This window comes from Gymnoscopelus braueri, assembly GCF_963280865.1.
Source record: "Gymnoscopelus braueri genome assembly, chromosome: 2".
Taxonomy (NCBI): domain Eukaryota; kingdom Metazoa; phylum Chordata; class Actinopteri; order Myctophiformes; family Myctophidae; genus Gymnoscopelus; species Gymnoscopelus braueri.
In genome coordinates, this window is record NC_137604.1 from 51,345,972 (window position 1) to 51,359,840 (window position 13,869).

Genomic DNA, 13,869 nt, shown 5'->3' on the forward strand with positions numbered 1-13,869 from the left:
AGAACATCACCAAACCCAGTATTTATGTTTTTAATAAAAATGTCAACTTCCTGTTGATTTCGCTATTTTTATTAGGAAGAAAACCCGGACTGGATCCGCGGATCCGGATCTTCAACTAGTGAAATCAACAGGAAGTTGACATTTTTATGAAAAAAACAAACAGTATTGGGTTTGGTGATGTTCTATAGTGTCTGAATAAGCTTGTTTGTGTTCGTTTACGGGCTAAAAGGGAGACTTTCTGAGCTGTTTCACTGTACAATGTAAGTCAATGAGGAGCTTAATTTGAATGATCAATTTCTAATCAATGGAGCAATTTTTTTTTTAAATTTCTTGTCCATCATTGGCGTTGCATTAAGGCAAGGTAACTGCTCAACCCAAACCTCTACCAAAGTGGTCTTGCCCTTTAACAAAAAAAAAGGTATCAATTCCACTAATAGATCTATCCTCATCACCAGGCCAAAGGCAAGGCGGGAGATTGCATTTGCCGCTGTGTTCAGGGCTAATCTCACAAAACCAAATTGACCGATAAGTGCCACGTTTCACAGAGTCTGTTAGGGTCACTGACCCCAAAACCTTTCCCGTCTCATTGTCCACTACACTGCTGCGGCCGGAGTCATTTGCCATTTAACCATTTCCATGATGTCACTAAGGTGGCCCACATTACCTAGTAGTGACAGCCAATCTACAAGAGCCAATGGGAATTTAAGTGACTTGAAATTTTTCACATGAATTGGTAGGGATATCAGATTTGACCAGAACAGCATGCATCATGGCAAGTGCACACAATTGTGTTTTTGTTTGGTTGTTTGTATAATCCGTTGGGTGTTGTCTGTTTTATAACGGACCATCAATAGAAACGATCTTCAGCTTTTTTGTGTTCAACTCATATGGCAGTTTTAATTGGTGATATTGTGTTTAATCGTTTGGGGCCCCTAGGGGGAAACCTGCTGGTGGACATTTGTATAACCCAATCCCATATTCATGGTCAGATAATTGATAAATATCTGTATCACCAGTTGTACTGAAAGTAAAATACCCAATATGACTCGGTTTATTAATCCAGTTTGGCCTTAATTTACCCACCCATCTTGCAGAGAGAACCAGATATTCGGGAGCTATTATGGTCATTTAGGACTAACGATGTAGAGGTTGGGAAAAAATCAAAATAAATACAATCACGCTGTATTGGTACCAGTGGTGGACAGTAACAAAGTACATTTCCTTGATTAATTTGTACTTTTGAATACTTAAGTATTTTTTAAAGCAAGTGTACTTTAACTCAAGTATAAATTTGACTGCAACGTTTACTTTTAGTTGAGTAATATTTGACCAGGAGTATCAGTACTGGGGTTGATTTGAGTACTTTGTCCACCCCTGATTGGTACAAATAATCTGCTCTGTTACTGCATCCTTTTGTATATCAAAATGGTTCAATAAGAGATAAGAGCTCCATCTAGTGGTGATTAAAAACCTGTTTAAAAAGGAGATTTATGAGCTGCTATGGCCATAATTCAAACTTTAACTTGCATAGCTATAAAACACCCCATAGGCTACACATTTGTGAATTATACACACCTATTGAATGATTTTGTGAAATGGAAAAACTGACATATTCGATTGCTTATATATTTTCAATGCAAAATGACATTTGCATAAAACAGAAACGTGTGCGTATCGCACATTCAAATGACATTCAATTTCAAGGTAGGCTAAGTGATATTGTTTTGTTTAAATAATGTTAAATAGCTCTATTTTCTGATCCAAGTCATTGAGTCATTACTACTAGAGTGTTCAGTAATGGGTTTCCCTGTCTGTCCAGCTCTCTAGTAAACAGAAAAAGCATTTTCAGTTCAGGATACCAATTTTATCCAACCAGGAGAGAGAACTCACACAGCAGAATACAGACAAACAAGTGCAATTTTTACAAGTGAGGACAAAGAAACCATCAGACAAAATTGGAGCTGGAACACTATAAAATTGAAGCTGTTAAATGGGGTAGGCTTACTCTTTCCTGAGTGTTTAACCAGTCAGCAGTGGCAAGTGTCCTGTTCTATATGCAGCAGTCTGCTGGGGAGGCAGTGTGATGGACAAGGATGCTGAGCGACTGAACAAGCTGGTGAAGAAGGCTGGTTGGCTCAGTACTGGGTGAGAGGCCGGACTCACTGGAGTCTGTTGTGGAGAGATGCGCACACAATAAGATGCAGGCCATACTGGACGATGTGAGTCATCCTCTCCACAACATCTTGGCAGGCCAGAAAAACAGTCGCAATGTTCCGTTCGATGCTCTGCTAGAATGAATGGTTTAAGAACACTGTTGCAACTTGTCCCAACAGCAATTAGGCTCTTTAACTCCATGACCGGGTGCCTATTACACGAAAGGAGAATTAAATAAGCCTGGATTTAAGTCAAATCCAGGTTTGACAAAGTCTGGTCCGTACAGCCTGGTTTATTCCGTTCCATGAACGCCAAGCCAGGCTGAAAAGGAGCGACTTTGTCGAGCTAGACCTTGTCAAGCCAGGCTGTGTCGAGCCAGGATGGTAAAGCCAGGCTTCACGTATTCCTATAAAAGACCATGAAAGTCGATAGCAGAATCCTTGAACTTGACCAATCATGGAGCCCAAAACCAGAGCGGGGCTCTTCTCTGGCTGAACAGCAGCACTGCAGCAGCTCATGGAACAGTGGCGTTCCCAGGAATTACGTTTAGGGCCTTGAGTCCCAAGAGTAAGACTCAAGACCCAAAAGAGTCTTGAGTCAAGACCAAGACTCAAGACCCAAAAGAGTCTTGAGCCAAGACTCAAGACCCAAAAGAGAAATTTGATGTCCTCGGTCTTGACTCAAGACCCAAAAGAGAAATTTGATGTCTCCCGGAATCATACGAGGAAGTAAAATGTATAATAAGCAAGAAAGGAAACACGGCTGCAATAAATGGATCCAGGGAGAAAGCATAGCAAAGTATTGCCGTGCCGGCAAATTAAATGTACAAGTCGTCCAAAAATATATACAATTTATATTAAGTCCATAAATATATAATTCAGTTAGGCTTAAACATGAGGAGTGTATAGTGAATATTGGAATTATCGCCTACTAATCTACAATGCGATTATAGTCTATTATATGTGCCATGCATCCAACCAATATGTCTGAGTCTGTGCTCAGGATCAGGAATGTTTCAAAAACAAAAAAATCTCCATGAATTCAAGGCTTCATGAAGTGTGTAATTGATAGAAAATGAGTATTTTTGGGGTGAACTATGTCTTGTTCCGAAAGATTTGTATTTTTTAAATACAAATCTTTCTTATGGGGGGCCCCCCATAAGAAAGATTTGTATTTAAAACTTTCTAGCTGGCCTGTGAACCATAATGTTATAGGTTTGATTCCTATCCCTGACATTGTGTGAAAGTATCAACAAATTTGGAAAAAATATATATTCTTTTTAATTATTAAATATAAATCTTTCTCATGGGAGGCCATGACACTACATCTTTTCACATGGGGGCCTTGACCTCAAAATGTTTTAGATCCACATAAATCATAGAAACAGCTGTAGGTGAATGGATAGAGTGGCTGCATAGTGAGCCGAAGGTTAAAGGTTCAAGACCCGATTGCTGCAGTATGATCCTGAGCAAGACGTACTCCACTGCAATTATTTGGTAACAATACTGGTACTTTTACTTGTAACAAAGTATTTCTACATTGTGTGCTACTATTTACTTAAGTACACAATGTTACTACCTTTTCCACCACCGCTAGTAATAACAGAGAAACAATATAAATAATATAGCTGCAAGCAGCGATAAGCGGGGCCAGGGAATGCAGAAAGAAAAAAGAAGCAATGATAAGTAATATGCACAATAAGCCATAGAAACATAGAAGACTGAACTTGAGAGAAAGAAAACCATGCAATTAACATGAGCATTTTAAACCCTCACTAACCCTAACCTCAGTAAAACTATGCCTACCCCTAACCTCAAGAAATACTATGCGTAAGCCTAAGAATGCCAAATCATGATCACCTCAACACATCGTCGGGGACAGGGATCAAACCAGTGACCTCTGGACTCATAGGCTGCCCTTCTTCTCATTGAGCTAGAGATATGATTACCCTGGCAGTGTCTGTTGATATATATGTCTTTCCGTCCCTGATGACCAAGCCTCTGCTTTGCTAACTACTCTAGTAAAGTACTCAAGATATTTTACTTAACACTTGGGGTGCCAGAGGTTTATTAAAATATTATACGTTGAGTGCCAGGATTTTTAACAATTTTTTAACCTTTTTCAAGTAGTCACAAAATATTTTCAGTGATCACCGTCCTCACGGTGATCCCCTCATTACACACATAGAGGTCTCGTACAATTGGGGGAAAAAAATTAAAAACATTCGGTAATCCGTTCCATAGTTGCAGCCAGTTGAAAATAGTTAAACATACATTGTAAAAAAAAAAAGTACACAGGAGCCGAGATACAGGCTTTTGAAGTCATAAGTTAACCAGGAAGTGGATTGGAGTCTAAAGCCAAATTCCATTCCCCAAAGTTCGGTCACTCGCTCACTCTCCTCGCTTCCTCCACTCGCACCTAAGCCCCGCCCCTGCGAGCAGCCGAGGATTATTTGCGAGGACGGAGTGGTCGAGCGGTTGCCGTCAAAGGATCAGACTGCACTTAGCGTCATTTCAAAGCGACGGCAAATTCCGCGATCACTTATGACGTCTCAAACAGCTGGACCAGAGCCGTGGATGAAAATATACATGCATATGTAACCAAATGGACTTTTTATGGGTTACTAAAAACAAACTCTACTGACTACGCCAGTTGGAATTTCACCAACAACCAATTAAGGTTTTAACTTTAGAAAAGGAGGTTCGTAACAGAGCTTAAAGAACTGGGTAGGGAGGCTCAGGAAAGACACCAAGTTAGAAAACATGACATTTTATTCACATTAAATTAAAAACGGCTTGTGACAATTTAGGCCACAATAAATTAGTCATGGTGTTCCTCAATAAGTTACCATTTCCTTTTGACTCAATAAACACATAAAATACACAGCAAACAAAGCACACAGCACTACAAATAGGGTTTACTGCAATCTCAAAATCTGGCATATAAAAAGGAGGGAGGACCAACATTCTAATTCAGTGGGTTTAAAACATTACCAGGTTAAATAAATACACATTTCAACAACAAGTCAACATTACGTGCACGCAATACCTAAAACCACTTACCACGGGGCGAGCAGAGTGCAGCGCACCTTCGCAGAAAGCTGCCTCACTTATACAGTTTTAACCATAAGCATTACACATCATTTACAAATCAACCCCATACCATAAACCCATCTCTTGCCGGTCACGCTGGATCCCACTCTGCTCGCTCCATGTTCAGTCTCTTTGTGCCAAAACACTGCTTTTAAAGAGCACTGGCACCACACCCACAAACACCTGCAATCATTAACAAGCGATTAGTTGGTGTCAATGACACACCCACATAGACACTAGTAGGAATACAATAAATGACACGTCAATACTCCACCCGGTTACATCCACCCCAACTTTTACACAGCCATGTCCTCATGGCTCACAAAAATAATAAACAAGGCTACAGGATGGTCCTGCTCTCTGGAGGGGCCTCCATTGCTTCTGGTCAGTGACAGTCACATCACACCGACATTGGTCAGACTTGTAAGGGGTCGCCTGGATTCCAATACCGTTCCCAGCAGCACACCTTCCTAAAGGATCAGACAGACAGCAAAAACAGGACCTACCAGCAATTTACAGTCCCACCAGACCACACAACATTTAATTCCTGCCCATAACATTTATATCAAATTTATATTGCCCAACACCATCCCCTCAGTCATACCACTCACACCATCCGTGGGGAAGCTCCATGCCATCTGCACTCCTACCATGCGTCCCCCCTTTATGGGGTGGCTGCTCCTCATGGGCGATTCGACTCAACTTGGGCAGGGACAGGTCCACCGGGTGCCGCATGGCCATCGCCCATAGCACCTGAACCCCAGTCCCCCTCACAGCCCAGCCACAGCGGCATTGCAGAAAGGAGTGGCTCCAGGGAAGTGGTCCCTTTGGACCACCTCCAACTTCCTTTAAGGACTGGCAACCAACCCGATCAAGCCTCTTAACGCCCAGTCCCTTGATGGGAAAGCCTGGACCCGCACTGGAGCTGCAGAGGCCAACCGCCTCAACGGCTCTCTCCCCCTAGATAACACATCTCACACACAGGGGTAATGGGGGCAAACAATTAATACACATTACTTTGATAAAACCAATTAAAAACATTGCTGGTCTGGCAAAAGAGCAAATTCCACCTTCAGTCTCACCATGATGTTCCTCACCTAGCGCCCACCCAGTGCTCTGTCCTGCCGACTTACGCCAAATGTAACCAAATGGACTTTTTATGGGTTACTAAAAACAAACTCTACTGACTACGCCAGTTGGAATTTCACCAACAACCAATTAAGGTTTTAACTTTAGAAAAGGAGGTTCGTAACAGAGCTTAAAGAACTGGGTAGGGAGGCTCAGGAAAGACACCAAGTTAGAAAACATGACATTTTATTCACATTAAATTAAAAACGGCTTGTGACAATTTAGGCCACAATAAATTAGTCATGGTGTTCCTCAATAAGTTACCATTTCCTTTTGACTCAATAAACACATAAAATACACAGCAAACAAAGCACACAGCACTACAAATAGGGTTTACTGCAATCTCAAAATCTGGCATATAAAAAGGAGGGAGGACCAACATTCTAATTCAGTGGGTTTAAAACATTACCAGGTTAAATAAATACACATTTCAACAACAAGTCAACATTACGTGCACGCAATACCTAAAACCACTTACCACGGGGCGAGCAGAGTGCAGCGCACCTTCGCAGAAAGCTGCCTCACTTATACAGTTTTAACCATAAGCATTACACATCATTTACAAATCAACCCCATACCATAAACCCATCTCTTGCCGGTCACGCTGGATCCCACTCTGCTCGCTCCATGTTCAGTCTCTTTGTGCCAAAACACTGCTTTTAAAGAGCACTGGCACCACACCCACAAACACCTGCAATCATTAACAAGCGATTAGTTGGTGTCAATGACACACCCACATAGACACTAGTAGGAATACAATAAATGACACGTCAATACTCCACCCGGTTACACATAGAATAATATGCAGGTATAGAATAATACAGAATATAAGAATAGACAATTCATCAATGTGGATGGCCACATTGTTATCTTTATAGTTAACATTTTGTGCAAAGCCATTTATTCCTGAAATAGTGAACGAAGCGCCAGGATGAGCAAACTTACATTTATGAATTAAATCCTGACCCGTCCCTCTTTTTGCTCGTACAGTCCCCAGACCGCCCACCCCCCGCAGCAGTCCCGCACGGCACTGCTGCTTATAACAGCCACCGTATATTACAGAGTATATCTGACTCTGAATTACATCATTCATGCAGGGTGGCCATACGTCCTCTTTACCCGGACATATCCTCTTTTGGGGGGCTGTCTGGGGGGTTTTATAAAATCCTTCAAATGTCCGGGGTTTTGAGAGTTTAGGTGATATCCCCCCCACTTCTGGGACGAAGAAAAAAGAAAAAAACTCAGACGATTTTGTGATTTTGCTTGATATTGTTTGATAGCGAAATAAATCATGACTGATAGACATGAAAGAAGACCCTTCACAGCTACGCATTTTTTATTTTAAGAATCGGTTCAGAATTGAATGAGTACGGCTATAGTTAAAGCATAAAGTGTCCTCTCCTATATTCAGTCTATATATAAATACAATACATTATTTTAAACATAATCTTTGTCACAGTAATTTATAGTAGTCCATGCACTGCATTGAGGCATGATGCAAGGAGAGAAATTAACAATCAGCTTTAGACAGAATAAGTGTGCACAATATATTACAATGTATATAATTGTATTATGCTTTATATCATACAACGCAATAAAGCCAGTGGCTTGTTGCGTCTTTTCTGTTAATTTACACTGTGTGTGTGTGTGTGTGTGTGTGTGTGTGTGTGTGTGTGTGTGTGTGTGTGTGTGTGTGTGTGTGTGTGTGTGTGTGTGTGTGTGTGTGTGTGTGTGTGTGTGTGTGAGAGATGCGCAACGAGTGATCGGGGGGGGCGAAGGGGGTGGGGCAGCCGGTGTTTTTGGCATGGTTTCGGGTTTCAAGCATTGTTTGTGTGGCCACATGTGGAGGAGGACCATGTATACGTCACGGGAGAAGGGGAAAAAAAACAAAAACGTGAACACGTGATGCGGAAGTCTGCCGCGGAGGAGCTGTGGAGAGTGGTCGAGCCTACACTTGATGTACACTCGCTAAATGCGGAAGTGGAGAGCCTCCTCGGCTCCTCCACTCGACTCCACTCGCCTCCTCCAAGAAGCGACTGAATAATTGGACCCTGACTACTTCCGGTTTGGAGTCGGAGTGACCGAGTGGGAGTGAGCGAGTGGCCGAGATTTTCGGGTTTGGAATTTGGCTTAAATCTTCGAAAAATGATATCTCCTGGTGCTGTGAAGGAAAAAAATTAAAAAAAAGTTTTTGGCACTCAACAGTTGTATTTGCAAAAACATATATATACGTTTTTGGCACCCAATGTGTTGATGGAGCTGTTTTTCCTTATCACCCATATAAAGTACCGCTAACTTTCAGAAAGGTGACAAGGAAAGCAGACGGAGACAGGCAGCCATTGGGTATGATGAAATATTGTATTTTAGTCAGACATGAGAGAGAATGGGAAGGTTTACAGTATCACAGGTGGCACACATCATCGGTCGAACCTCTCTCACCATGAGAGCAAGAAAAGCACTGGGTTTTACAGGACCCGTTATCAGTTTGGTAACATAAACAATGACATCATAGCATGTGACATAGATGAGTTTCCGGGCGAAGGTGGACTCCTTGGATTGGATGAGAGTGATGATGTTACGTCGTCGTCAGATGAGGATGATGATGGTAGATGATAATGATGAAGGTGACCTGCGCCAGAGTGTCTGGGTCAACACTTTGACCTCGGCTTTTGACCGGTCACTGGTCAGTGGTCACTCGGTGGCACTGAAAGAATTGTTATTGTATTGGGAGAACACCGAGATATACAGAGAGTATTGTTCTGATAACAGTTCTTCCTTAACTAGAAATATTGACATAACTCGAGGAGCCGACAGATAGCAAAAAAAAAAAAAGGCTGTAGCCAGTTTGACCTTGCATAGAGAGAATAGGAGACTAGAGGAGCATTATTATATCAGAAATGACATTTTAAGCAGGTTAGGACACTAGACAAATTATTATCAACAAGAATAATCAATATCTTTGCTTGAATTGCTCAAATCTAACTGTTCTTGTTTTTTTCTCATTTATTTATTTTCAGTTTTTTAGATGACATGTGTAACAGATGTGGAATGGTCTGGGATGGTGTGAGAGCCCTCATGTGTATGTTTCGTTGTTGTCGAATGTTATGTGTTTTTTTGTCATTGTTCCCCTGAGGACCCCCTGGAAGACGAGATGATTATTTTAGTTTATCCTTCAAAAAAAAGAAAACTATAGGTTTCACTACAACAACATCAACAACATTCGCTGCAACCCTCTTTGCAGCTCTCGCTATGGCACATATCCCATATTTTGAACGGAAGGAGACTCTTTCAGCTTCAATTCTTGATTCTAGCACATCATCTGTATTCAGCTGTGTCTCTGCTTGTATCAGATCCTCTCTTAAATATTCTTCAAGTCTCTTCTGTTCATCCTCTTCAAGAATTCTTTGCTGCTCTATCTCTACTTCTTGGAACATCTCAGTGGTGTAGTGGCTTCTTCCATTAACCTCCACCATCGACTCGATTTTGGCCAGCAGCTCAGTGACCTGAGAGGGATCCTCGGTTTCGTTGTTGAAGACATGATAGCGACCGTCATATTTGCTGATCATTTCTTGAAATGTTGTACTCTTTTTCAAAAAGTCTTCAACTGGATAACCATTGAGCAGGTCCCCACTAGTGAGGAGAATCATGGTGTATTTGTTCGACATGTCACCAAATGCCATCTGAATCATTTCCACACATTTCTGATCCCCTGCTGTAAATCTTCCCAGTTTGATCACAATCAGGAACACATGGGGACCAGGAGCAGCAAAACAAATACACTGTTTGATATCATTCATAACTTTATCATCTCTAAATCTGGTGTCAAAGAATCCTGGTGTGTCAACAACAGAGATGTTTCTACCATCCACTAGACCTCTGGCCTTCTGACAGTCCATTGTCAGAGATTCGGATTCAAATGCGAATTCGGATTTAAATGCCTCACGACCCAGGATGGTGTTTCCAGTGGCACTCTTTCCTGCTCCGGACTTTCCAACCATCACGATACGAACTTCTTCATCGTTCGTCTTGAGAGCTGGTGGATTAAAATTATATGGTTATGGATGATACATATTAGAGGTTTCCTAAAAAACATTGTCTAATATATTGGTGTGTGTGTGTGTGTGTGTGTGTGTGTGTGTGTGTGTGTGTGTGTGTGTGTGTGTGTGTGTGTGTGTGTGTGTGTGTGTGTGTGTGTGTGTGTGTGTGTGTGTGTGTGTGTGTGTGTGTGTGTGTGTGTGTACATACAGTACCTTTTGAACTCATGTCTGCCATGAAGTTTGTGTTACTCTGTGTGTGAGAGAGAGAGAGAGAGAGGTTGATATCATTATAACAGATCTGCATACTGTATAAGACGGATAATGTTAAACACAATGTATAGCAACCGTTTTTCATCACAAAATCAAATGAGTTGTAATAGTCTCTATACTGTAAGCAGGGGAGTTGTCCTCTAAGAGAAAGCACGTCTTAAAGGTTTACATTATCAACACAATGTCAAACCATCAAATAAAACATCATTAACAGGCCTCTTCACCCATTTCCTAATAATGATTTGTCTTATTTAGCTCATGGGCAATTGTATTTATGTTAGCCTTGACATACAACATCAATGTGGAGCACGATTTGACAACTATTGCAGGACATGCAGTGGTGGAAAAAGTACTCAAATGTTTTACTTAAGTAAAAGTATCAATACGGCAATGTAGAAATACTGTTACAAGTAAAAGTCCGGAATTCAAAATTTACTTGAATAAAACTACAAAAGTATTGCTATCAAAATGTACTTAAAGTACCAAAAGTAAAAGTACTAAAATGTTTGAAAATAGCAGATCTACAAGCTCACAACGCGTCGCGATGCGACACGTTCTGTATACATCGGCTATTTTCAAATAGCCAATATATAAAATGGGGCTAAAGTGGTTAATGTGTGTTTTATAATGTACTAAAAGTAGGCCTCACTAGTAACTAAAGTTTTCAAATAATCGTAGTGGAGTAAAAGTACAATATTTGCCTCTGAGATGTAGTGGAGTAGAAGTAAAAGCATAGACGACTGGAAATACTCCAGTATGTAACAGTACCTCAAAATTGTACTTAAGTACACACTTGAGTAAATGTACTTAGTTACTTTAAACCACTGAGAGGACATGTATTGATGAAGTGGGTATGCGTAACTTGACTGAGATTTCCTCACTCACCTGTAGACAAGAAAAGGAGACCTGATGATGAGACTATCCTCCTGATTGTTTTAGTGGTCCTTTAACTGTGTTTTGAATGCAGGGAGAACCTATCAGTGGATATAAGTTTAATAACTAAGTTAGTGAGTAATATGAACTAGTCTCACATTTAGGCTTCACTGAGGCAGCACCACCTGCTTGGCAGTGGTGGAAGAAGTACTCAGATATTTTACTTAAGTAAAAATAGCAATACCACAATATAAACTCACTCTGTTACAAGTAAAAGGCCTGTGTTCAAAAGGTACTAAAATGTTTGAAAATAGACGATCTACAAGCTCACAACGCGTCGCATCGCACCTTTGGTGCATATATTTAATATTTATTTACTTTACTTAAAACACCCAATGACCATTATAGTGACATATAATCACCCTATAAGGCATTATAACAATGTATTAGTATGATGCATTGTGACATTTTTATAATGGATTATAGCTATGACAATTGTAATACACTATTATCCTGGCCAAAAGAAACAAGTCTGTAAGTGACAAGTAATTATAAAGTATTATGATATTTTAAATTCTAAGTCTACATGACATTTTTTTGTTTGTTATAAAGCATTATGAGTATTTATGAGTCCTCTTACAATGCTATGAGCAGATTATAATATATTATATTATTTTGTACTGTTTAAGGCATTATATACATGGGTCTCAATATCTTACCTGGTTTCAATGTTGAAATTCTGATGTAGTTCTGGAGAGACAGAGGAAGTATAAAGACAGGCTATGAAGCTTCATCAGCAGGAACCAGCTCACTGACACATCTCTGGTGTCTCCATGTCATTTTATATATTTCAGTCAACGGGGAAGTCAGTCACCTGATTAAGCTAAATTCAATCTGCGCCACAGAGAGAGGAAGATAACAGCAAAATCAACGATTGGCGTAGTCAAGGTCCAGTGCTTGTTTAGCATCAGCGTGCAACAAAAGACTACTGCATATATTACTCAGCGGTGGAAAGTAACTAAGTACATTTACTTAAGTACTGTACTTAAGTATCAATACTACGATGTAGAAATACTCTGTTACATGTAAAAGTCCGGAATTCAAAATGTAAAAAGAGTAAAAGTCCAAAAGTATTGTTAGAAAAATTTACTTAAAGTACCAAAAGTAAAAGACACAAATGACAGATCAATGGATGAAAGAGATTGATGTGAAGAAAATGGTGGGAGCAGTACTATTAGATTATAGCGCTGCCTTTGATGTGATAGACCATAGAATTTTACTTAGAAAAGCTATCTATATAACAGAACTCAAAGTGTATACTTTAATGGCAGTATCTCTAGTGCTAGATGTGTTGCGAGTGGAATTCCACAAGGAAGTTCACTAGGTCCTTTACTCTTCTCAATCTTTACAAATGATTTTCTATTAGCTCTTGAAAAAGCAAAGTCTCTATGTACTCGGATGACACGACAATATATACACAGGCTCCCACAATCGGTGAGATAACTGATATTTTGAACAAAGAACTGAAAACGGTAATGGAATGGGTGACCAGCAACAAATTAGTGCTCAACATTCAAAAAATTAAAAGTATTGTATTTGGCACAAATTACGTACTAAGGTCTTGAATCTGATGCTGAACTAGAAAAAGTGCTCCTCGGAGCACAGGTCTCCGCCAGGTCAGGTGGGCTATTGTGGCCTCCTGGTGGCGCTATAATAGGCCAATGTGAAAAGGGTGCCATTTCTTCTTAGGCCTTGCACGACAATCGGACACTGACTGCATTCATGATTTGAGGCATGTTAAAACATTTGTTTTGCTAAATTAGACCTGCTGGTGGCGCTATAAGGCCAATGTTGTTCCTCAACATAGTGTGAATGTGCGTGCAAAGTTTGACCGCAATCGGACGGTGCGTTCATGATTTGTGGAATTTTGTTCAAAACAAGCCAATAATGCAAACTTTAGATGTGAATCTTAGCCAATCAGGATGGAATATGAAAAATCAAACAGATCCATCTTGATCACATGACTATAGAGATCATGTGTACTTATTTGCGAGAAAATTGCATAAAATCGGAAGGAGTAATGAAGCAGATAATAATAATTATAGCTGCAAGGAGCGATAAGCGGGGCCAGGGAATGCAGAAAGAAAAAAGAAAGAAGCAATGATAAGTAATATGCACAATAAGCCATAGAAACATAGAAGACTGAACTTGAGAGAAAGAAAACCATGCAATTAACATGAGCATTTTAAACCCTCACTAACCCTAACCTCAGTAAAACTATGCCTACCCCTAACCTCAAGAAATACTATGCGTAA